Source organism: Cebus imitator, unplaced genomic scaffold, assembly GCF_001604975.1.
Source record: "Cebus imitator isolate Cc_AM_T3 unplaced genomic scaffold, Cebus_imitator-1.0 Scaffold59, whole genome shotgun sequence".
Taxonomy (NCBI): Eukaryota; Metazoa; Chordata; class Mammalia; order Primates; family Cebidae; genus Cebus; species Cebus imitator.
Genome location: NW_016107374.1, coordinates 974,572 through 999,882, shown reverse-complemented (window position 1 = coordinate 999,882; position 25,311 = coordinate 974,572). Strand labels below are relative to the sequence as shown.

At 41.2% G+C, this 25,311-nt stretch overlaps 1 protein-coding gene across 2 annotated transcripts in view; it reads left to right on the top strand.

The window, feature by feature from the left end:
• ATXN10 (ataxin 10) overlaps positions 1-25,311 on the top strand; it is a 166,993-nt gene that overhangs the window by 105,223 nt on the left and 36,459 nt on the right. The gene's annotated exons all lie outside the window — the stretch shown is intronic.

The following is a 25,311-nucleotide window of genomic DNA, read 5'->3' as shown; positions in this document are numbered from 1 at the left end:
GTGTAAGGGCTGGCTGTGTGTAAGGGCTGGCTGTGTGTAAGGGCTGGCTGTGTGTAACATGTGGTGGGGGAGCTACTGCATATGTAACTTTAAAAAACATTCAGTTCCTGTTCATCTCGCATGTGGAAATATGGCTAACTTTTGCATTGAACTTGTATCCTATGGCCTTGTTCAACTCATTCATTCTAGGAGATCTGAAAAATGGATTATCTGGGATCCTCTACATAAACAATCATATCCTGTGAATAAGGATGAAGTTTTATGTCTTCCTTTCCAATTTGTGTGCCATTTATTGCCATTTCATGTCTCATTGAGCCACAAGCCTTAATTGATCATGCTGTGATGCCCCTGCCTGCTGCCTTCTCTGCGGGGGCTAAATGGGAACATAACCCACTTTTTACTGAACAAAGAATTATATTTGTGTGTGTGTGTGTGTGTGTATACACACACACACACACACACACAAATATTAAGCGGAGCCACCGTGGGCACTGGCATCCGTGGCCACTGCACTGCCCTTTGGTTCCGTCCTTGACCCACACAGGACCTGTCTGCTGGAGGGTGGCCCGATTCAGAGAGCCCAGGGCTGTGCATCAGTAGTCTTGAGCATGTCCTGTTACCTTTCTGAACTTGAGTTTTCATGTCCTCAAAATGAAGATGGTGATACACTCTGTAAGCCCACAGTTAACCAGAGGTAATATTTTGCAGAATTAAAAAACAACTGTCGTGTAAAGGCTTCAGTGATTGTTTCTGTTTCTTTCTGTCTGAAACAACGTGGACCATGGTTTACCTTAATCATAAACCACCCATTGGTTGGTTTGTTAATAAGAACTCATCTTTTGTTAGCACCTTCCATTCTGTAAAGCACTTTCCTGTGCACATCGCTGAAGAAGGTGTTTTAAGCCAAGGTGATCGTATCTGCAGCTGTGATGCCTGCCATGGATGTTTTGTCTGACCACCCTTCATTTTCTCCCTCCTTAAAATTTTCCCCCCTCAGGAAAGTTCATACACCCACAGCCATACAAAGTTTTTCATAAAATTTGCCCTCCGTGGTACCTTATTTTTTTTGAAATGTCAAAGTTAGAACCCTGCTTTAAGGGAATTGAACTGTGATATGGAAGAGAAGGTTGGACTTGAAGGCCAGGCAATCAGTTCTGAAGTCTGCATGGTTCAGGTGCCCACTAGTTGTGTGATCTGGGGCAAGAGTAATTGAGTCCTAGCTTTCTCAGTAGAGAAAATAAAAATGATGCATGCATTATGTCTTGCGGCATTGCTATAAACACAAAAGATAATGTATGTAAAGCACGTCATGTGATGCTTGGTATATGAAAATCACCCAAAATACTAACTGCTGCTGCCACTGTTTTTTTAAGCATTGGTATTCTAATTAAATTATGGGGTTTTTTTGCCAGTGATTCTGAGACTAAAAGTTTCTTCATGGAAGGAACTATACCGTTTTCAGCTTTTGATTCCTCTGCATCATTTTTGCACGTAATTTCTCAGTAAATGTATCGAGTTGAACTTTTTGAGCCAAATAATATTTATGTCATTTGAATAACGGCCAATGTTGAATTTGAATGATTTTATGCATATGTGAGCAGTAATTTTAAATACCAGAAAGCTACTATTATATTTCAAAAAAGAATTCATTGGGGTTTTCCTGTTCAAACTTTGCCATGTTACTCCTAAGTGATACCTTACTTATTGAGATGGATCAGCCTTAGGAAGAGGTTTGTCATACTTTGTTATACACTGAATAGCCTATAATTATCAAGATTATATCCAGTTAGCATAAAGTGCTGTTTAGTTTCTGTTATGTCATTGTTACCATAGCTGGAGTCGGGTGGGTGTTTAAACCTTTGTGAACCCAAAATTCTTTAATGATGATGGAATATTTCATGTTTTAATATTCTCTTGATCCAGAGTATGTGTTCAAATGTTTTACCAGGTATGTGTTTTTTACGGGTTCATATAATATATAAAATGCATTTCTGTTCCAAGAAAAATACAAGTGGTAAACAGTTGGGAGAGAGCTTGCATATTTTCCTTTCTTTTCCTGTCTGATGATTAATGCATTCAGCTATGTTCAGCGTCACGTTTAACCAGGTTCGTGTTTAGTTTGGTTAGGCTGTTTCCTTAAGAGAACAGAAATGGCCAATCCTGTGCCCTGCCTGCCTTCCAGATGGAGTCTTTGCATTGTTTCCAGATCACAGTGCTTAATGTAAGGTCAGATTTTCTTGTGAAAACAGATTTTGGATTAACTCTGCCTGTGCACTTGCACGCAGCCCTTCACACCTGCCTGTGCACTTAAGCTCTAGCTGCCTGCTGGAGTCATGGTTCTGATTTCAAGATGCAAATGAGGATGGAGCTGCTTTATAGCCTAAAAATGCAAAAGCAAATTCTTACTGCATGGTTGGTCTGCAAGTCTCCTTTTGATAGAGGCCATGAGGTGTAGTGGAAAGAACTTGATTCTTAGGAGGATTTAATGTAGGAGTTGGCAGACTATGTTCTGGGCCTCTATTTGTAAATAAAGTTTTATTGGAACATAGCCATGTGCATTTCTTTAATATTGCCTATGGCTGTTCTTAAACTACAACACAGTTGAATAGTTGCAATGGAGACCGTATGGTTTGTAGTCTTAACTATTTATTTTCTAGCCCTTTACAGAAAAAGTTTGCTGGCCCCTGACTTAATGCAATAAAAAACCCAGGAGTTTGAATCCTTGCTGTGTTATGCAATAGCTGTCATTGATCATGTTCTGTAACCTCTTTGTACCTTAATTTTTCCCCTATTAATGTCATTTATCCATTTACTCAGTGCATACGTATTATGAACTTACGATGCTCCAGGCTCAGGAAATATAGCAGTGAACAAAACAGAAACAAATACTGGCCCTCATGGAGCTTGTGTCCCAGTGAAACTTGACTTTATGAGGATAATTGTGCATACCTCGTAGGGAGGATGAGATGAATTAATATGTGATACCTGTAAAGCATAAGTAGAATACATGCTCAGTGATGTTCGTTATTATTGTTGTGCTTAATGTAGGGTTGTTAATGTGTAAAACAGAGTAGAGCCTCCGTGCAGAGACGGAAACCCTTATAATTCCATGTTTACTATTCTTGAGGCTTTTAGTGACAGAATGAATGATTAGAAGTAATGGGGCATATATCCGGTACAATTAGCCTAAAAAAAAGAGAGAAGAACTTGTATGAAATTAGGATTCTCCATTAAGTGAATAAAATAGCATCACTGAGTTCCCAGCTAAGAGCAGTCTGAGATTAACAAGATTGTTCTTGGTGCACAGGATGGCTCAGATGGAAAAGATGAGAACAGGAAAAGACAAGATTTGATTAATATATGTAATTAATGCTAGTGTCTTTGTACACATTAAAATTGGATAATCTAATTAATTTGTTCTTTGCACAGAGAGGTCCTAGGATGTGAGGACTCTCCAGCCTAGTACTCAGGCATCTCTGGTGAGTGGAATGAATAGGTAGTATCAGAGGATCTAGAAGGTCCTAATTGTATGAGTTGGGGAAAATAATTTTGCTATGTTCCCCTTTTGTAAAGTAAGGAGATTGGGCTGAGTTTTTTGAGGTTCTTTTCAGCTCTGAGTATGAGATTTGTGAATTTTCTCTCTCTGTGACCAGATTCCCCAAAGTAAAGCTTTGCATTGTTCTTCTCTTCTGGAAGAAGCTGCCACTTTCCTTCCTTTCCATCATGAAGCAACACCTCTATTCCTTCATGTCTCTAAGCACAGAATGCGTAATATGGGCGTAACAGGGCCCAGCTCGTCCTGAGAAATTATCAGTTCTTCAAATTCTTAACGAGGATAATTTTCTTTCATGGGCCTGCTCTGTAAGTGGAAGTATGATTTTTGTTGGACCGCATAGTCACCGAAGGCACTTTCCAGTTCTGGCATTCTGAGACTCCAGAATATAGTTCAGAAGACTAAAGACGGACTGGAGGGAAGAGGGTTATGCTGGGTTTTTGTTGTTGTTTTAAGGAGGGAAACCTCCACAGCTGGGAGCAAGACTAGACTTGCTGTTAGGGTGAGTGGCTGTCTTGCAGTACCCAACCACAGGTAGTGATTTCAGGCCTCAGTAGGCAGCTTTGTCATTTTTATGTGGTGTTTATGTAGTATCCTTTTTCCTCTAAAGCTCTTCCTTTGGCACATAACCCTGTAGGAAAAGTTTAGATGTTAAAGCACAGATGCTGTGAAATGACCAATTCTATATTGCCCTGCATGGCTACAGACAAGAAAACTAAGACTTGAAATCTGTAGTTTGTGGTTTGTGATCTAGCAGAGATGAAATAGAATTCATACATACTTATTGAGAGTACAAATGAAAAGAATCATTTGTACTCTATTTGGAAACATGCCATTCTTCTGGAGCTTTCATTTTAAAAATATTTAGGAATTAACATGTTTTTTGAAAAAAAAAAATCACTGGTTGATAAAGAAGTAAAGTGGAAAAGTATATTTTACCAATCAGGAGTCTTTGCTCTTAAACATTTAAAGCTAATATTATCTGTGATATTTAATATCTAAGTATGAAATTCCAAATAAAAGGCTTATACAAATAAAAAGGCAGACTGTGTCATCTTAAGCTGTGGCTGCTCTCTGTCTCTCATCTCTCTCTCTCTCTCTCTCTTTTTTTTTTTGGAGACAGAGTCTTGCTCTGTCACCCAGGCTGGAGTTCTGGGGTGCATTATTGGCTCACTGCAATGTCTGCCTCTCAGGTTCAAGCAGTTCTCCTGCCTCAGCTCCAGAGTAGCTGGGATTACAGGTATATGCCACCACTCCCAGCTAATTTTTATATTTTTAGTAAAGATGGGGTTTCACCAAGATGGTCAAGCTCGTCTTGATCTCCTGACCTCAAGTGATTTGCCCGCCTCAGCCTCCCAAATTGTTGGGATTACAGGTGTGAGCCAATGTGCCCGACCGACTGCTCTCATGAGAGCAGGGCGTGAGTGAAAGCCCCCTTGTTGCCCGTTTCAGAATTTATGCACTGTGGTGGTAGGAGATCTGGCTCTAGAGTCAGGCAGACCTAGGTTCAAGCCCTGGCCCTGCTGTGGAGTGGACGTCACCCTGTGCCAGCCTGTTTCCCCCTCTGTAGAATGGGGTAACAGGAAGTCCTGTCTCACAGGCCTATAGGGAGGATTAAGTCGGATACAGCATGTAATGTGAACAGTGCTGGCAAATGCTTAGTACATATCAAATGCTTTTATTTTTGTTTGCACAAATATATCCTCATCTTCTGAAGTCTAAACCTGGATCACAGACTTCTGTCTTCATTTACTAATGGAAATCCTTTGGCACCTTAAAAACAAATCGTGCATTGGACGTGGGGTTCTGGATGAAGGTGTTACAGACACGCTTCCCTGCATCTCTCCAGCTAAATACATCCGGAACCCTGCCATCATATATGGAATAATTGTGGAAACGCTGACAGGTAGGGAGAAGGTGGCATACTGGCAAGGGGCCTTGCAACTCAGAAACGACAAGGTGGCGAGTTCCCTGGATTTTCTCAGGCTGGTTGTTAGAGAAATTGTCAACCCAGAAACACCAATGGGTGGAGACCAGAAAGCCCTGAGGAAAGCTCACTCTTTCTACAAAGGGCAACTTAAGACAGAAAACTTTGAGACAATAAGTGCCCTATTTCAGCCAAACACCATGGAAAAAAATGTGGCCCCAGCCCATCAACAAAGGCTGAACGGGGAGCCTACCCAGAAACCTTCCCCTGGTTATAATGAGACACTCCTAACCCCTGCTAGGTGGTGTCAGAGAAGACAAGCTAGGAGCCAGGTTTTTGTCCCCGCTTGGCTATAATGAGGCATTCCCCAGTCCCTGCCCAGCTGTGCTGTCACCAGAGACTGAGTAGGGAGCAGTGAATAGCCAGCTCTGCCCAGCAGTAGTGAGGCACCTCCCTCTCCCCAGGTGTCAGAGGAGGCTGAGTGAGGGACCTGTATCTTCACCACAACCTGGCAGTAGTGAGCTGCTCTGCCTTCCACTGTCCTAGTGTTTTGAAAAAGCTGTGCTGAAAGCTTAAGATTCCATCTTCTCATACCACTGTATCCAGATGTTCAGAGTACGATTAAAGATCATGGGTTACACCAAGAACCAGGAAAACCTTAGCTTGAGTGAGCAAAGGCAGTCAACAGATGCTAATACTGAGATGATGACATGGATGTTGGAGTGATCTGATGAGGATTTCAAAGCATGCATCATAGAAATGCTTCTGCAAGCAATTACAACCACACTGGAAACAAATGAAAACATCTCAGCAAAGAAATAGAAGATACAAAGAAAAGCCATGTGGAAATTTTAGGACTAAAAAAGACAACAACCTGAAATAAAAAGCCAAAACTCAGTGACTGGGTTCAGTGGCAGAATGGAGATGCCAGAAGAAAAAAATCAGTGAACTGGAGGACGGAATAAAAATTAACCAGTCTGAACAACAGAAAGAAAATAGACTGCAAAAAAAAGTTAACCAAGCTTTGGGGATATGTGGGACTTTAATAAAAGGCCAAAAAAGTGTTCAAAAGAATAATGTCCTCAGTTTTGCAAAAACAATAAACCTAGAAATTCAAGAGGGTCAAGACTGGATTGAGTTTTCTTGGTATAGTTTTTGAATAGCAAATGACACAACTCTCTGGAAATTTCCATGATCCTCTTATCAGTCTTTTGTTCTTAATGACTCAGGCCTGTTTTCCTTTGTCCAGGATATATCAACCAGCATTTTCAACAAAAGTGATAGTGTTTTTGCTAAATATTTTGTTCTGCTAAACCAGCAATTACATGGGTATATATCCTGTAGAAACGAGTGCTCGTGTCCACCAAAAGCCATGTACACCAACATTCATAGCAGCCTTATTTATAATAGCCAAGCACTGGAAACAACCCACATGTCTATCACTAATAGAGTGGGTAAATACATATGGTATTCATACAGTGGAATAATACACAGTGGTGACAGAGGGAGCTTCTGGATGTGCAGTAGCTGGGCACAAGAGGGTGCCTACTGTGTGACTCCATTTATCCAAAATCCCAGAAGTGGCCAGGGTAATCTAGGGTAACAGAGGTTAGAATACTAGTTGTGAGGGGTTATCAGCCGGGAGAGGACACAAGGGAGTCTCTGGGTGCTGGAAGGTTCTCTATCATTACATGAGTGGTGGTTACATCTGCCTACATATATAAAATGTGTATAAGCTATACACTTAAGATTTGTGCACTTTAATAAATTAAATGTTAAAGTAAATGCATACAGTCATCTCTTCTTATCCATGGGGGATGTGCTCCAAGACTCCCAATAAATGTTGAAACCAAGGTTACTACCAAACCCTGCATATGTGAGGTTTTGTCCTAGGCATACGTGCCTGTGATAAAGTTTAATTTATCAGTTAGGCGCAGTAAGAGATTAACAACAATCACTAATGATAAACTAGAACAATTGTAACAATAGATTGCTTACAATTTCATAGAAGATTTGTTCATACTATTGATCTTAGCAACCTCAGCATAGTTTTTTTTTTTTTCTTAAGTCTAGAACTTTGACCTTTTCACTTAAAGGAAGCACGTTATGGCTTCTCTTTGGCATATTCAAATTGGCAACATCACTAGCCTTGTACTTTGAGGTCATCGTTAAGTAAAAGAAGGGTTCCTTGAACACAAGCACTGTGATATCATGGCAGAATGGCTGGGGAGCATAGATAGTGTGGATGTGCTGGCCGATGGAGGATGCAAGTCCTGGGAGGGATGATGAGAGAGTTTATCATGCTCCTCAGCGTGGTGCACAACTTAGAAAACAGGAATTGTTTATTTTAGGAATTTTCCACTTAATAGTTTTTAGGAATTTTCCACTTAATAGTTTTAGACTATTGTCTAAAATGAAAATTGCAAAAGGTAAATCCTTGAATGGGGTACAACTCTGTGTTCTTCTCTGAAACACAAGTCTCTGTAAAATCTTTCTGTTGCTTTCAGGACAAAGTTGAAACTGGCAAGCTTGGCCTTTAGGGCCGCTCCTGATTGGACCTGCCTGTTGGGGTGGTGTCCTCTTTTGTATTCCCATGTACTCTGTATTCGTGTTCTCCTCCAGTGCTGGATGTGAATGGTGCTTTTCGCTTGTCCGTGGGGCCTTCTCTCCCCTTTTTCCCCACCCACATCCTGACATTGGTGAGAGCAGTACCTGTGTCTGATTTAGTCCCCAGTACAAGGTCTGTCATGAAGTAGCTTTCTTTTGTTTATCAGATGAATAAACAGAAGATTAAAAGAGGTGCCAGGTGCCAGGTGTTAGCACACAGAGAAATGGGTCTTGGAGAAAGGAGCTGAAAATGCTGTGGTTATGTTTGTGTTGTGCTGATGGCACACTTCCCGAGGGCACTGAGGAAATGTGCAGGCTTCTCCGTAGGTCAAGGCTGGTGAGGATTTGGCACTAGAGGTCTCTTCCTAGGTCTGCTAAGGCTGCCATTTGGCCCTGACAGCTTTGCGGGCCGGCCTGTGTCCATATCAGGCCAGGTCTGTCTCATTGGCCCTCCCTGTCCCCTTCTTCATCCTGAACATCCTCAGTTGCACACTGAGGTTTTCCAGCACATTTAATATTATTTCAGCCATTCCTTCTTTTCTGGAAACCAGAAATGTTTACCTACAATTTGTGTGGTACAATTTTTAAAAAAACACATACATTTCAAAATTAAGCAGATCTGAGCTTTGCCACTCACTAAGCTCTGTGACTGTGAACAAGTTAACCCTTACAAATCTCATTTTCTTTCTCTGTCACATAGGAACATTATTTTCTACCTCGCAAAAACCATTAGGGATGCAAAATATTTGCATGTAAGAGATTTGTGATATAATAGGATACTTGGTGTGTGTTTCCTTTACCTCGTCTATTTCCCATTTCAAGCAGAGCTAACAGTTTCTAAGACACATTATCTTGGTTTAAAAGACATAGTCCCCTATGTGATCATCTGTACCCCGAGTATCACATTGCACAGTCTGCCTCAGGTAACAGTGGGGCTTTCACATGTCTCTCCTTGGAGGTCTGGCCAGGCTGTCAGGAGGTGTGGATGGTGAACAGGGGAGAGGCGACAGGATGCTGGCTTCCCATGGGCTCGCCTGTCAGCTCGCTCCCTGTGCCCAGCGGACACATGGAGCCCATTAGAGCACGGCCCAAATGGACATCCTGGCTTCTTTCACATTCCAGATAGTCATCCCGACGGCTGCTGTGTGGCATATTCCCAGTGCGGGCTGGACACTGGAGCTCCCAGCAAGCCTTTTATTTTTTTATTTTTTAAACACCACGGGCAAACTGATCAACAGTTTCCAAGGCATTATTTATTGATGGCAAGGAGCTCATCATAATACAACAGGCAATTGAGATTCTGTCCATGGGTTAAAAATTAAAGACTGAATGTGTCCGGGACAGAATTCTGTTTGTTCAGGCACTGAAGTGTGACACTGTAGATGATGCATTATGGGTGGGGATTGTACCCCAAGTAGCAGAGGCAAAATGCATATTTTTAAAAACTTGCTGTATGGGTTATTTTTGTTCTAAATGTATCTGTGCGTGTTAGCACAGATGTGCCAGAACCACTTTCAGAGTTTTGTTTTCTCTGCTGCTGCCGTGGTTTACCCATCCCTTTCTGGTATTGTTGCTTTCTCAAGTCATATCTTGTGGTACTTTCGGGAGGCTACTAAATGGAGCGGCGTTTTAAGTAGTGTGCACTCAAGTACATTAGAGACACATTCACTTCTTGATTTATATTTTCTCCTGCTTCTGCTTAAAAATGGGGATCTTTCATCTAGCTCTTTAAATACTTCGCTGGCCAGCTTTTGACATTTTGCCTAATTAAACCATCTTGAAGAAATGACAGTAATGGAAAACTAACACTGTGCGTATACTTTTTTTCTTACGATTCAGCTAGTTTAAAGTTCTTTAGAAAGAATGCAACAAAAATGCTGTAAGTAGAAGGGCAAATAAAAGATGATATTAAATTCTCCCATTTTATTGAGCACTTTCTAGAAGCCAGGTATTGTGTAAGACTTTGTTTTCTTACCATTTACTAAAATGACACCTTCTGTTTGCAGTAGAGCTTTCTGGCCTGTTTTTCATGAGGCCAGAATGACTCACCTAAGTTCACATGGCTGAGCAGGTGGCAGTGCCAGGCTTAACTCAATGCTCCTGTGCCTGTCCATGCTTTCTGGCCATTACGCCTTGTTCTGTGGAAGTCTGAGGAAGCTGCAAGGCTGAGAGTCAGAGACGGTGCCGTGCAAAGGGTCTGCATGGTCCTGCAGGAGGGGTGTACACCTGGCAGCCTCTGAACCACATGCTCCTGGTCCAAACATGGGAAGATATTTTGCATTCCAAATCAGTCGAAAATACCTTTCTGACATCTAGCCCTAAGGTTTCTGGTTGTTTTGGACAGAGCAGACAAGTTTTGTAGCTATGCAGTGATTCAACATTCATTCACCAAATATTTTTTTAGACTGTAATCAGAAATATAGTTAGCTTCTTAAAAATCAGCTAATTTCGTTCATTATTTAAACAAAGATTTTATCTGCTAGGTGAAGAATGTATGAGAAAATTGCACTAAATGCGGATGTAAATGTTTGCTAAAGAAAAGATAGTTGTTAATTTTCCTGGAATTTGGTAGTTGAACTCACAGAATGTATTTATCACTCGCATTGTGTTTTGTACTTCTGGGTACTCTAAGAGCCTCTGTGCCCCATCTTTATTTTGTCACAAGAGCTCGGGGAATGCTACTCACTATTTTACCCTGTTGAGTTTTGCTGTGGAACTGCAGTATCTTTCTCTTCTTTGGACTCCTCTTTTTCTGGAGGCGTCGTGGGGAGCAGGGTTAGTTTACGGGATGCATCTCTGACATTGTCAGCCTCGCTGTGTTCCTGTGTGGCCGCTGATGCTCCATGCAGTGGTGCAGTCCTCGTGTGAGAAGCTGGGCGCCAGTGCAGCCCACATTTTATCACCCATCCTGCCTGCGCGTTGCCACCTGGTCAGAGGGATTGTTGATTCTTCCTTACTCAGGTCTCGTACCCAGCCAAGTGCAGTGCTGTGGGCACATCTTAGCTGGTCAGCAAAACTTATACTGTTAACTGCCTTTATCTCATAAAATCTTAATTTATAAGTTGTAGGCAGCTGGAAGAATGCTCAGCCTTCCTTTGCTTTAGGGCAAAGGAAAGCCCTGAAGAACATTTTTTTACCTATCAAGAAAGCAACTAAAAAAACCCCTGCAGTATCAGTCAGAAAAAGGGAAGCACGGACAGTTCTAGGGGTGGTAAGAACTGAGAGGACCCTCTTGGGACACATTTTAACAGTATGTCTCAAAGAGATTCAAAGACGGTTTGGTTTTGGTTTTGTCCAGTAATTCTCTTAGGAATTTCTCCAAAGGAAATAGTCAGTGATGAGGTTTAAAAAATTGTATATACAGATGTTCATTACATTGTTGGTGAAAATTTAGTCTTGGTGCAAATGTCATGAAATGTTCAGTGAATTGTGGTAGATTGTAGTGACTGAATAGACGATATCTTAAAAAAATCACATTTTCAAAGAATTTTTAGTGTATGGAAAGATCTAAAATACTGAAGTGTAAAGATCTTCATTTCTAAAAAAAATTAAGAATATGTATTTAATATATGTGCATTGAAAAATGCAGAGAATGTTTATGGGTAGGATCTGTCCCCATCTCAGGGCTGAGGCTTGGCCCCTCACTGAAGGACAGGGTCAGACCCTAGAGTGTCTGCTGGGCTGCAGTAAGATTTGAGGGGGACAATTCTCTAGCTGAAATGGACTCTAATTCTCATTGACTCCAAAACTGGAGCTCAGACCTTTTCCTGTCTATCCCTGCATCTTGATCTGCCTCCTGGCCCCTTTACCCTCAGGGCATTAGGGAGATGGGATAGGCCAGGAGATGCTGAGTGTCCTGGCAAGTTTCCTTTCTACCTTTCAGCCTCCAGTTTCCAAGCCTGGCATTTGCTTCTTTTGACCTTGGGTGCTCAGTAAACTTACCGAATGGGAATGCTGTCCATTCGTCTTGAGTTGAACTTTCTCATCAGTACTTTTGTGGTTCTTCCCATATCCCAACTTTGGACAGAATAGTCAGTTGGAATCAAAATAATTAAATTCAGTTTAATGAGGTATATATGTCTGTCTGTTATTCCTATATAATCTTAACAGAACATAGTAGGAAATTTGCATATTTAAAAGCACACAGTTTGGAAATAGTTTCTAAAAGAAGTTACCCTGAAAAATAATCAGTGGGTAAATAATCTGATGATCTCTGTAACTTTTAAAGAAAATCTTGTGCAATTTCAGTTACTGATGATCTTTTTCCAGGAACAGAAATATTCATATCACTTACAAATTAATCTATCAGGAATGAGTGTTTACATTTGCCTACAATATTTAGTGTTGGATTACTCAAATCTTTTGGTTGAGTAATACTTGGTGCTGATGCCAAGGTTATACAAGGAGCACCGGGATTTCTCTCCTGAGCCCTTTGCTGTCTTCATCTCCCTCCTTTAGGAGATTTACAGTGCCCAGGATTTAAGGGCCATTTGTGCGCAGATGACAGCAGAATGCCTGTTGAGCCCAGACATGTCCCTGGGGCTCTACACTAGGGGACATAACTGCTCACATTCTCAACGTCTGAGATACGGAAAGTATTTAACTGCTGACGTGTACTTAGGTGTAAGTGCCTCCCGCCAAGTATGCCCAAACTGTACCCTTGAGTCCTGCATCCCCAGACCTTTTCTTTGCCCTTTCAGCAAATGATCCCGCCTCACGATACAGCTCAACCAGACTCTTAGAATCTTCCAGTTGTTTCTTACTCTTATCACCACTGTCCTAGAGAGCAGTTAGTGTCTGATCTACCTTTACCATGTGTCTTACATGCAGGTGGATGTAAGACACATCTGTCCCCATTGCTGTCACAGCCTTCAGGCCTGCGTCACCTTTCATTCAGTGTCTGCAGCAGCTTCCTCACTGTCCTTCTTGGTGCTGCTCTTGCTCCTTTCCATGCAAATCTGAATTTTTTTCCGGATCTCCAAGACTTTATATTCTACCCTTCTGTGTATCTGAATCACCTAGGGAGCTTTTAGTTCATTAGTTAGTTAAAGACAGAGTCCCCTTCTGCTGCCCAGTGCAGTGGCACAGTCAAAGCTCCCTGGAACTTTGAACTCCTGGGCGATCCTCCCACCTCAGCCTCCTGGGTAGCTGGAACCATAGGCGCGTGCACCACACCCAGCTAATTTTTTTATTTTTTGTGGAGATGAGGTCTTGCCGTGTTGTTCAGACTGGTCTCCAATTTGTGACCTCATTGATCCTCCCACCTTGTTCTCCCAAAGCACTAGGATTACAGACATGAGCCACCATGCCCAGCCAGGAACTTTTAAACTATATGTTTGTGCCAGGACCATCACCCCCAAGATACAGATTAAGTTGGCATTTTGTGGGGCTGAGACATGGGTAGTTTTAAAAGCCCCACAGGAGATGTAGATTCACAGTAAGGATGGAGAGTCACTGCACTGTGTCAGTGCTTCTTAAAGCTGGATCAGTTCATCGTCATGATCTGAAAGGCTCACCTGGCCACCCCTCAAAGTAGTCTCCCAGGCCACTCTCCCACTCTCCAGTAGATCATCTTCATTATTTCTTTTATGGGAATTACCATAATCTGTAAATGCATTTTTAGTTATTAATTTACTCATCTGCCTCCCCCTGGCTAAGCTTCATTCCGTATATATCTGTTGGTTATATTTGGTCCCTGCAAGGGTGGAAGGTGAGCTTTTGCCTCTCACATACATATATATTTACTCAGAAATCATTAAATATCTTGGGACCAGACAAGGGATGCAAGGATGAGTGAAACATGGTTCTTGTCATTGAAAGCCCCAGAGTCTAATGGCAGAGACAGGTAAACAGCTGCTCTGTATACTGTGGTTGCCACACGACTTGACTCAAAGAGGGATTCAATTGTGACTGCCCTGGGAAGGGGCCAGTGAAGGGCCTGGAAAAGTTGGGGGATAGTATGTTAATACAGCTCTCTCCACAACATGAAGAAGAGAGGGAGAGCCTTCTAACCCATCCAGCCACTTTGTGGTGGTGGTGCACTGATGTGTCAGGCTTTAGCTCTGGCCGTTAGGGGTGCAGGAGCGTGTCCTTTCTTGGGAGAGAAGCTCAGTTTGTCAGGGCCGGCCTGCTCCCACCTTCGTGAGGCTGCTTTGCCAACCACGCTCCTTTTTTCACTCTTGGACCACTGGTAAGGAGTGGAGATTTTACCCCCAGAAGACTCTTAAGTAGGTCAGAACAACACATGAATCTAATTAACTGCAAAATCACTTTGACCTCAAGGTGGAAAATTCATGCCATAATAAGATACTCCAGTGAAAGGCCTAAATTCATTGTAATAATAAAATGCCCATAAGAGATACTCCATATTTGAATATTAATTCTATCTCATTATCAAATTCCCAGAGAGCTATTAAAATCCAAAGATTACAATTCATTTTAAATTAAAGTCCAAAGGCATTAAAGTCCAATTATCTTGCCCATGTATGTTCAAATAAATTGGAATTCAAAATATATTCTCCCTGATTTCTTATTCTGCACAATCCCAGTTAGAGGGGCTCTTAATGCCTGTATAGGGTCAGGATTTTTTTTAACAGCTGTAGCCTGGACTGTCTCTTGCTGGAATGTGTGTGGTTCTTTCAGGAACACCCAATACCAAACCTCTGATATGTCTCACTTCTTAAAATTAAAAAAGGTAACAGGACACAGGATTATCAAAACACTGCCTCCTACCCCCTACACACATCAAAGTTAGAAAACAAACCAATTCCTGGTCTTCTAATAGTTACCCCAAGCAAAAGCATGTCCCAGAAACCAGCACTTCTTACTTGTTGCCAACTAACAGACCATGGCAGAAAGTCTGTGATATGAGGGAAAGATGGAGAAAGTCTTCATTTCTGCTTCACAAGATTGCACTTCGTCTCTGACAGTTGGTGGCTAGACATTTGGGAGCAATCTCCTCACTGATTTCTTGGATCTTGCTGTCAGTAATTCCAGTGACGCAAGACCATGCCTTTCTTCTCTCCTAGGTTTTGCAGGGCCCAGTCACAGTTTCTGTTCTAATAGCCACTGAGACATCTGCTCTTTTCTTTTTTCTTTTTAAATTTTATTTTTTTGAGACGGAGTCTCCCTCTGTTACCTAAGCTGGAGTGCAGTGGCACAATCTTGGCTCACTGCCACCTCTGCCTCCTAAGTTCAAGCAATTCTGCTTCAGCCTCCAGAGTAGCTGGGACTACAGGCATACACCACCATACCCGGGTAATTTTTGTATTTTTAGTAGAGACGGGGTTTCACCATATTGGCCAGGCTGGTCTTGAACTCCTGACCTTGTGATCCGCCTGCCTCAGCCTCCCAAAGTGCTGGGATTATGGGCGTGAGCCACGTCTACTCTTTTCTAAAATTCACTTTCAGTGTGTTAAACACAGTGCCTTTTCATTCCTCTTGATATCTTTTTATCCTGACCTTCTAGATGTTATTTCCCATTTCATTTAGTTTTATGGTTTATTTTTCAAGACAGGGTCTCTCTCTGTCCCAATCTGCAGTGCAGTGGCACAGACATAGTTTCCTGCGCTCCTGAACTCTTGGGCTCGATCCATCTCCATGCCCCAGCCTACCCAGGAGCTTGGACTACAGCCATGCACTATCACACCCAGCTAATTTTTTTAAAAAAATTCTTTGTTGCCCAGGCTGATGTCAAACCTCCTGGTCTCGAGTAAGCCTCCCTCTTTGGCCTCCTGAAGTGCTTCTGCTCCAAAAAAAAAAAAAAAAAAAAAAAATACTATTTTCCAGCTAAAATCAGCCTTATTGCTTTAGGTTGTTTTTATTGTGCCATTGTTTCTCTCCTGATAGTAAGGCTGAAATACTTTTCCTATCAATCTAGCTTCTCTTTGATTTTCTGAGCATCCTTGATTTCTAGAGATAGAACGTTCCAGACAAAGACCTTTTCAAATTATGATATTGAATTTATTTTTCTTTGTCAGTGCCGGGAGACAGTATCCTTGTGTTTCTTTCTGGTCTTAGCATCTGTGTAAGCTTTTCTTTGGCTGCGACTTTGTTGTAGGCTCCTGACACATAGCCTTTTAAAAGTTAAAAAAGTCATAGGTAGGGGCTAAGCGTGACGGGTGCTTTTCCTGTGACGGTTGGTACTATTGTAAGTACATTGATGAGGCTCATTGTAGATTTTCTGATCCACTTGAATCTATTCTTGCATTTTTGAGAAAAGTCACCTGATTATAATGTATTATTGTAGCATGTTTAATTTACTTATGCTAATATTATTTCTAGAATTTTTTAGGGGAAGGGGATCTGTGTTCATAAGTTCAAAAGGCCTTTAATTTCTTGATAGTGGTCCGTCTTTCCTGGCTTTGGAACAAAGTCATACTAGCCTTGTAAAATGAGTTGGAAATCTTTTCTTATTTTTCTGTTGTTTTGGAACAACTTGTATATAAAATAGATGTTCTGTTTCTTGAAAATTGGGTGGAACTCACTTGAGAGCTCTTTGCGTCTTTGTGTTTGTCATTGAGTCTTGGTCATTTTAGTATCTTTAAAAATTATTGTTCTTTTAATTTTTTAAAAATCTTCTCAGGCACATTTTATTTTGGAATTCAAATAAGAACTGACANTTCTTCAAGGCTGTTACCTTTTCTTAAAATCAATTTGAGTACTATGCTATGCAAAAACAAAATTTTATAAAAAAGCCCAAATAGATTGAAATAGGAGATGTCAACTTTACCTTTCTCATGGGAATTATTCTGAAAGAATTAGAAGATGCAGTGATACAGGCTGGGCGCGGTGGCTCAGGCCTGTAATCCCAGCACTTTGGGTGGCTGAGGCAGGTGGATCACGAGGTCAGGAGATCGAGATCATCCCAGCCAACATGGTGAAACCCCTGTCTCTACTAAAATACAAAAATTAGCCGGGCATGGTGGCGGGCGCCTGTAATCCCAGCTACTTGGGAGGCTGAGGCAGAATGGCTTGAACCCCGGAGGCGGAAGTCGCAGTGAGCCAAGATCACGCCACACTCCAGCCTGGGCGACAGAGTGAGACTCCATCTCAAAAAATAATAATAATAAAAAAATTAAAAGATTCAGTGATATAAATCAGATTAAGAAGAGGTATACTTAAGTTTAGTGCCTAAAATATAAGTATATTTCACAAAATAAGACCTTTATTCTTCTGAAGAGGTCCTCTAAGCTGGCTTTTATTCTGCTGTAGTTTCATCTCACTAAGAGGGAGGGGAATAAATAAACTAGTCTTACCAAAAAGTTTCCAGTTTTTAGTAGTGAGCCTTCTAGCTTTGGGTAACTTAGAAGTTTATGTTCTTCTCCTTGGTAACCACTTTTTCTCCACTGTTCCTGTAGTTGTTGTAATAGAGCCCCGGTTTCCGTTCCCTCAGGAAATGCACACTTTTCAGGAAATGGAGAAAGGGAGCACAGCTGCCTTTCCTTTGGGGAATGGTGCTCTCCTCGGTTCTTCAGTAATTCACCTATGTGAGAAGTCCCTGGAGGCAAGTTCCCTCCGGTCCCTAAGAAAGCCTTGGTAGGGTTTCAGTGGCCCTGAAGTATGCTTTCATTCAGTCTTTTTTATTTTTAACTACAAATAAGACAAGGTTTTTCTCTTCTTTTGAAATCGTCAACCTCCATTCCAATTTTGTGACATTCTATACTTGGAATAATTAAGCCACGGAAGTCACTGGCTTTGGTGAAAAACCTTCAACATTTTTACTGACTGGTTCAATTCTTCTGAGCTTGCACTGGCAGTTACACCTGCAGAAGGAGCCACATCAAGATCATAGATAAGGTGAATCAAGTGATGTACATGTTTACTGACGAGAGCTTTTCTACTTCCACCCAGTGCTTTCTCCTAGTACCCCAGCCAGGCCTTTTGCATGCTCTGCAGTTGCTTCTCAGGACCTTGATCACCAGGCTTGTCTACACTTCTCCCACAAAACCTGATGTGTCTTAAAATTCAAAAATGATTTTCTTGTACTCTGTTGACGTCCAACAAACTTTTCTTGTTTTTAAAAATCTTCGTAACCATTAAATTAGATAAAGTACCATCAAAACCTCAGGACATAGAATGTATAGCTAGAGAGCTCTGTGTTCAGCATGTCTTACTCAGTTCTGGATTTGTCCTCAGCGTGTCTTCCATCAGTGACAGCATCAACGCAGAGTGTAGTAATTTCAAAATTGTCTTCACGAAGCCTGGCAGTAATTGTTCTGTGCTTTTCTTCTGTCCATCGTTCAAATACCAGCCGACTGAAACAGCTCCTGTGTTTGAGTAGGGGTAACAACGGTAGCGGAATCCACATCTTGAGGTCTTATGCCATTTAATAAATCCCTCACTGCTCCTTCTGCTATTCTGAATTCGCGATTCTCTTTAACGAGGAATTCTCTCAGGCTCTTCAATCATTCTGTGACAAAAGGCTAGAATTCTGGAGCCTGCACCTTCATTGTAGGCAGCTGTTGCTTTAGAAGTTGCAGCCTAGTCCACCAGCCTTTGCCAAGGACGCAAGTGCCACAACATCTCAAGAGAGGTCAGCAAACATGTAGCTTCATGCTGACGCCCTCTTGCCTGCTACTGAGGAGGTCTGGTCACTCCCAATTCCTTCCTTTCCCCAGTGATACAGGACAGGCAGGCCCCAAAATTGGGGCTTAGCCTGGGAAGTTTCTTGGCTTTGCCCGGGAAATAAATTGCCTAGGTGAGTTGGTGGCGTTAAACAGCAACTTTTTTTGAAGCAGCAGCGTATAGCAGCAGCAGAGGTGCTGCCCCTTGCAGAGCAGGGTTGCCCTGTAGGCACTGTGCCCAGAATAGCAGCTCAGACGCAGGTCTGCACTCATATTTATACCTGCTTTTAACTATGTGCGAATTAAAGGGCAGTTTATGCAGACATTTCTAGGAAAAGGGTGGTAACTTTCTTAGAAATTTCAGGTCATCAGGTTGTTGCTTTGGAAAGAGCTGGTAACTTCTGGGTGTTGACATGGCAGTGGTAAACTAACATGACATATTGGTGGGTATGTCTTATGGAAAATGGCTTCCGCCCCTGATCTACCTGTTTTAGTTAGTCCTCAATTGGTCAGGTGTCTGAGCCCCACCTCCTGCCTCACCAGGACAGTGGGGAGTAGCCTGGCTGGCCACCTCAAAAAGGACAGCTCTATTCAAGCCTTTGATTTTTTTCTGTCAATTTTAACATTTTCCACTTTTTTCAGAAATATTTCATCTAGATTTTCACATTTTTTCATAAAATTGTTAATATTTTAATATTTTATTAAGTTGTCTAAACCTGTTTTTCCCCTTTTATTCTGTTTTTTCTGGGGGGAAAAAAGTCTCTTTTTTCCTTCCCCAGTCTTCCTGGAATTTTTCCATTCTATTAATGTTTACAAATAACCAGCTTTTGGTTTTGGTTAATCTTCTCTGTAGTGTTGTTATTCTAATTCACTGACTTTCTTGCCTGTCAGTTTAAAAGAACAAAGATAAGAAAATGAGAGAAAATATAAATGACCTGTATCAGCAGTGTAGAGGAGGCATCATTATAGATATTACAGACATTAAAAAGATAATAAGTGATTAGTATAAACAACTTGATGCCAAAAATTTTTGACAAATTAATTGATACGAACAGTTTTCTTGCAAGAAACAAAATCAAAACTGAGTCAAGGATAAATAGAATATGCATATAGCATATATTTTTAAAAATTAAATTTGTAGTTTAAAATATTTCTACAACAAAGTCTCCAGGCACACATAATGTTAGCAGTGAATTCTTTAAGCATTTAAGAAAAAAAGCATATACCCAGTCTTTCTCTTTCAGAAAACAGAGAAGAGAACACTTCTCAACTTATTTTATGAAGCCACCATTACTCTGTTCCCAAATCCGGACAAAAACCTTAAAAGGGGGGAAAAAAAAAACACACAAAAAACCACACAAAATAACTACAGAGCAGTGTCTCTCATGATCAGAAACATAAAAACATTTCTCAGAATATCAGCAAAGTGGATCCTGTAATACAGAAAATGATAATGTATCATGAACTATGATAGTTTATCTCAGCCATGCACTGTTGCTTTAATGTTAAAAAAGCAGACACTTTAATTCTCCCTTATTAACAGAATAAGAGCGAGGAAACAATAGGATTATCTCGATAGAGGAAAAGCATTTGGCACAAAATTTACACTCATTCATACTAAAATTTGCCACAAACTAACAGCGTAGATGAACTTCCTCATCTGAAAAAGCCATCTATGAAAAAAATTCAACAGCTAATTTCATACTTAATGATGATTGCTTTGTGTCTGACATCAGGAACAAGGCAAGAATTTCTGCTCTCACCACTCCAGTTAACAACATGCCGAAGGTCCGAAGCAGCCCACTCAGCCAAGAAAATTCGGATGCATACAGATTGGAAGGAAGTAAAACTGGCTTTATTCATACAAGAAATAATCGTATGTGTTAAGCTGGGCTTCCAGCTTTCAGAGTTAGCCCTGGGCTTGCCCAGGATGGCATCACGCCTCAGTGGAAACCTTGCTGGAGCATTGTCACACCCTGCCTGGTCATTTGTCCCTTCAGCATGAGGACTCTGGTTGTGGTGTTTGAGTCTGTTTTATGGAGCTATGTCATAAATACGTTTTTACCAAACACCATTTAGGCTGGAGTCAGTGCAGGAGATTTGGGTCCACCTTCGTATTGTACTCTTACCTTCTTTTTGTATTTACCACTCAATGTGAGAGCGACCGGAATCATTGAAGCTCCGTTTTCTATCAACCTAATGTTTTCCCAGAGGAGTTTAGTTGTTAGAGTTGGGCCTGTGCCCATTGCAGAGTGCCTACTCTAGCATTATTGGCCAATGTGGGAAGGGGCAGTTAGCACATCTATTTGTTGTCATCTGTTTAGACTTCATTTCCAGAGGCTAAATGTGAACTTGTTTAAGCCAGGCTTACTGTCTCCTGGAGATGCACCACCATATGAAAGTGTTGACTGAGCTTGGCTCCTCAATGTGAACTGTAACTTGTGACTCATTAATTATAGGTCTGCAATCAACTCCCAACATGTTAGTAAAGAAACAAACAACTTTCTTGTTTAATGAAGTGCTGACAGAAGAAAACTTAATTGTTTCTCTCCTGCCCCTAACATGACCTTGACACTTGTAGTTACAGCAGTAAACTTGGGCTTTGTAGTAACAGAATTGTATTGTCAGTCACCCTTCCTGAAGGTGTTGCATTGGTGTCTGCTGTTCCCAGTGACCTTAATCTGTGTTCATTCTTAAGTATATAATTGTGTATTTGTCATAATGCCACTATCATCCTCATCTAGAATAGGTCATTTATGTTGTAAACATTTAATGAATTTCTATAAATGTTCCCTTGTATCCTTTCCTAATGCAGCTGTATGAATAAGAAATATTTATCCGGGAACGCATACCCTCAGTTCACCCACAACTCCAGCGTAACCATGGTTTTAAAGAACTCTTTAGTTCACCTTTCTTGCCTGCTTAAATTTCAGTTTTTAGTGTGTGATTTCATTTGTTTCAAAGAACATCTTACCCATTTAGCATATCTCAAAGTTCTACTTTCTTTTTTGTAGAAATTGAGGTTTTTCTATAGATTGAATAATAAGTTCTGAATACTTTTATTTCTCACTTATCAAAAAAAACTGGTTTTGAAAATAAATTTGAAATTTTGCCTAATGCAGAGAGGAAGTATAAATTCAGCTCTGTTGAAGTTATTATTCAATTTCGTCACGTATTTAGGAGGTACTGCACAACTCCTTGCTCCTAAATGAACAATTTGCATTTAACACTGCGAATGTTGCCAACTACTGCCATCACTCCCAGTGCTCTTTACTGAGCACTTACTAAGTGCTAAACACATTCACAATCACTATTTGAAGTAGGCGCTGTCATCCTCATTTTGCAGAGGAGGGAACCAAGTCTTAGGGTTCCATGACTTGGCCAAGTCCAGCAGGGCTCGTAGCCAGGCTTTGACCCCAGCATCCTGGCTCCACAGTGGTTACTCTTAATCCGTATGCTACACTGCCTCCCAGTTCCATGAACTGCATCTTTCATCTCATCTTCCAGCTTTTGCGCATGCTCCTCCCCCTGCCCAGAACACTCCCACAGTCCCCTTTGTCTTATTTAATTCCTGTTCATTCTTCTCAACTTAAACTAAATGTCACTTCTTTAGGGAGGCCTTCTCTGTGAGCCCCATGCTGTATGTTCTTCTAGTAGAACAAACCATGAGCGTGAAAACCAACCTCAGTCTGGCGTGGAGATGCACCCATGTTGCAGAAGGGTTTGGATCACACATTTGTGGAGAGCTGGTGAGGATCAGCTGGATCCTTTCCTCTCAGTGCCACTCACAGGGCTCTTACTTCTTTTCTGGATCTCTCCTTATCTTCACCTCAGTATCGGCACACGGCAAAGGCATTTGGCATCTTTCCTTTCCCACTTGCAGACTTCACTGTGCATACCCCATCCTGCTGGTAGATGTGGGGCAGGTTATCAGAGGAGAAGTGGGGGTGTGAGGACTTCCGTGGGAACTTTGGATACAGTCTCAGGTGGGATCATGACTGGCTTGGCCATAAAACTCTCCTCTGTGCTTCTCAAACACATGATCCCCCTCCAAGACCCACGCTGTATAGTGGGCTAACCGTCCATCCCAGTGCTTCTTAACCTATCTGTCGTGCAGATCCAGTTCTCTCTCCCTCAAACCATCCCAAACCTATATTTGTGTAGAGTATAGTATAAAATGAACTACTTGAAAAATAAATCTAAAAAAAGACATAAGAATTCAAGCCCAAATTTTATCTTAAGACTCAGCCGACATCACATGGCTATAATATTGTCAGTTTCTCAGCTCCTCCCCTCAGTGTCTGTTCATACAAACTGACAGTGGTCTCCAGACCTCGCCTTGAGTAGCCCTTATTAGGTAAGTGACCACAGGGAGGGGGACTTCTGAGCCTCACTTATTTATCTGTAAAAGGGAGCCAATAATATTTACTCTAGCATTTCAGATTGCCAGGCATACGGCAGGTATATCAGTATATGTCAGTATATACCAGATATCTACTAAATAGTACTTCATTTCCCATCACACCTTCAGTGCCTGGAAAAAGATCATAGAAATTCGAGGATTACGAACTAATTTATTCTCTTCTTCCTGTCCTTTGTAAAAGTAAGGATCATAAATAGATTCCTAGTAAGTCTGTGCATTAGAATCAACTGGAGATCTGTTTTCTTTCACTGGGACCTGGAGTTTGGAATAGTTAATGTTCAGAGGACCGAATGCAGTTTCAGGCGTCTGTGTGCTTCTGTACCATCTTAGCTTATGTATATCTCACTAGGGATGTAACATCAAAATACTGTTGAATTCTGAAAAATAACATTGTTTTATATTTCATTAATTTGTGTGTTTTCAGTTTTTATAACTTTAATTTTTAAAAATTACATAAAACACAGCAGATTCCAGTCAAAATTTATACAAGGCACAGTCCTAGAGTCTCCATTCGTGTTTCCTCCACCCCATTCTTCTCTTTACCCTGTGGGTAACCATTGTTTGTTTTTGGTTTAACTCTTCATTGTTTTCTTGTTCAGAGTATTTTAAAATATCCTTTATTACACATAAGATTCTCATATAAGTCTGTTAACATGTTATACTGTGGTTACATCCTGGCGATCCTCCCACAGGAGTCCATCAGCAATCTTCTCCACTCATATTCACAGCCCTGTAGCAGTCTACTGTGTTCGTACCATCGTTCATTTCAGCAGCCCCTGTCGGTGGAGACTTGACTTGTTTCGTAGTAAGTTGTGCTGCACCCAATATCATTAGTCATCAGAAATGTGCATCAAAACCACAGCGATACACCACTTCACTTACACTGGAATGCCTAATAAAAAAGAGACAATAGCAAGTGTTTATGAGATTGTGGAGATGCTGGAACCCTCATAAGTGGCTGGGTGAAAATGTAAAATTCTGCAAACACTGTGAAAACAGTCTGGCTGTTCCTCAAATGTTTGTAATTGTCATATGATCTAGAAGTTTGACCCCTAGGTATATACCCAAGAACAATGAATACTTACATCCACTCGAAAACATGTACATGCGCATTCATAGCAGCATTATCATGAAAACCTAAAGGTGGAAACAACACAAACGTCCATTACTGGGTGAACGGAAAAATACAGTGTGGCATATCCCTACAATGCCCTGTTCACATTACCCAGCCATGAAAAGGAATGAAGCACTGACAGGCTGCAACAGGGAGGAACCTTGAGTGAAAGAAGCCAGGTTCAAAAGGCTGCGTAGCATTCAGATTCTAGGACTCTGTGTATAGGAAATGTCCAGAATAGGCAGATCCAGAGCGACAGGAAGTAGATGGATAGTTGCCAAGGACTGGGAGTAGGGAAAAATAAGGAGTGACTGCCAGTGGGTTTGGAGTTTCTTTTAGGGGTGAGAAAACGTTTGAAAATTTGGTCTTTCTAATGATTATATAACTCTGTGAATAGACTGAAAACCACCAAATTGCACACTTTAAAGGTGTGAATTTTATGGTTTGTGATTATGTCTCAGTAAAACTGTTATTAAAAAATGAACTGGGCCAGGTGTGGTGGTTACTCATGCCGGTAATCCCAGTGCTTTGGGAGACCAAGGCAGGAGGATCACTTGAGGCTGGGAGTTTGAGACCAGCCTGGACAACATAGTGAGAACTCATCTTTACAAAAAATAAAATGACAAACTGTGCTGTAATGAATAACCTTGTGTCACACACTATTTTATGTGGTAGTGTGTTTTTGAAGTGTAATTGTAGCAGTGTGGTTACTGGGTCACATGTCATTTTGCTGCTTATACCCAGTCCCCTTGCACGGGAGTTGTTCCATTGATCATTCCCTCCAGCAGCGTAGGAGAGTGCCTGTTTCCCTGTGGCCTCACCAATAGCATTTCTTGTCAGACTTGGTTATTTGTTAGTCTGGCAGGTAAGAAATGTGTGTAATTATAATTTGTTTCCCTCTTACGAGCAGGTTTGAGGGATGTTTTCTGATGTCTTTGTAGTTTATTTGTATTCTTTTTGCTGCCATTTCTATTTCATGTGTCTCATCTGTTTTTCTATTGTATTGTTGGTGTCGTTTAAATTTTTACAAGTTCTTTGTATATTAAAATATTAATCCTTTGCAAATATCTTCCAAATCTGTGATACCTTACAAATAGTTTTCCCAGTTTTCATTTGCCTTTT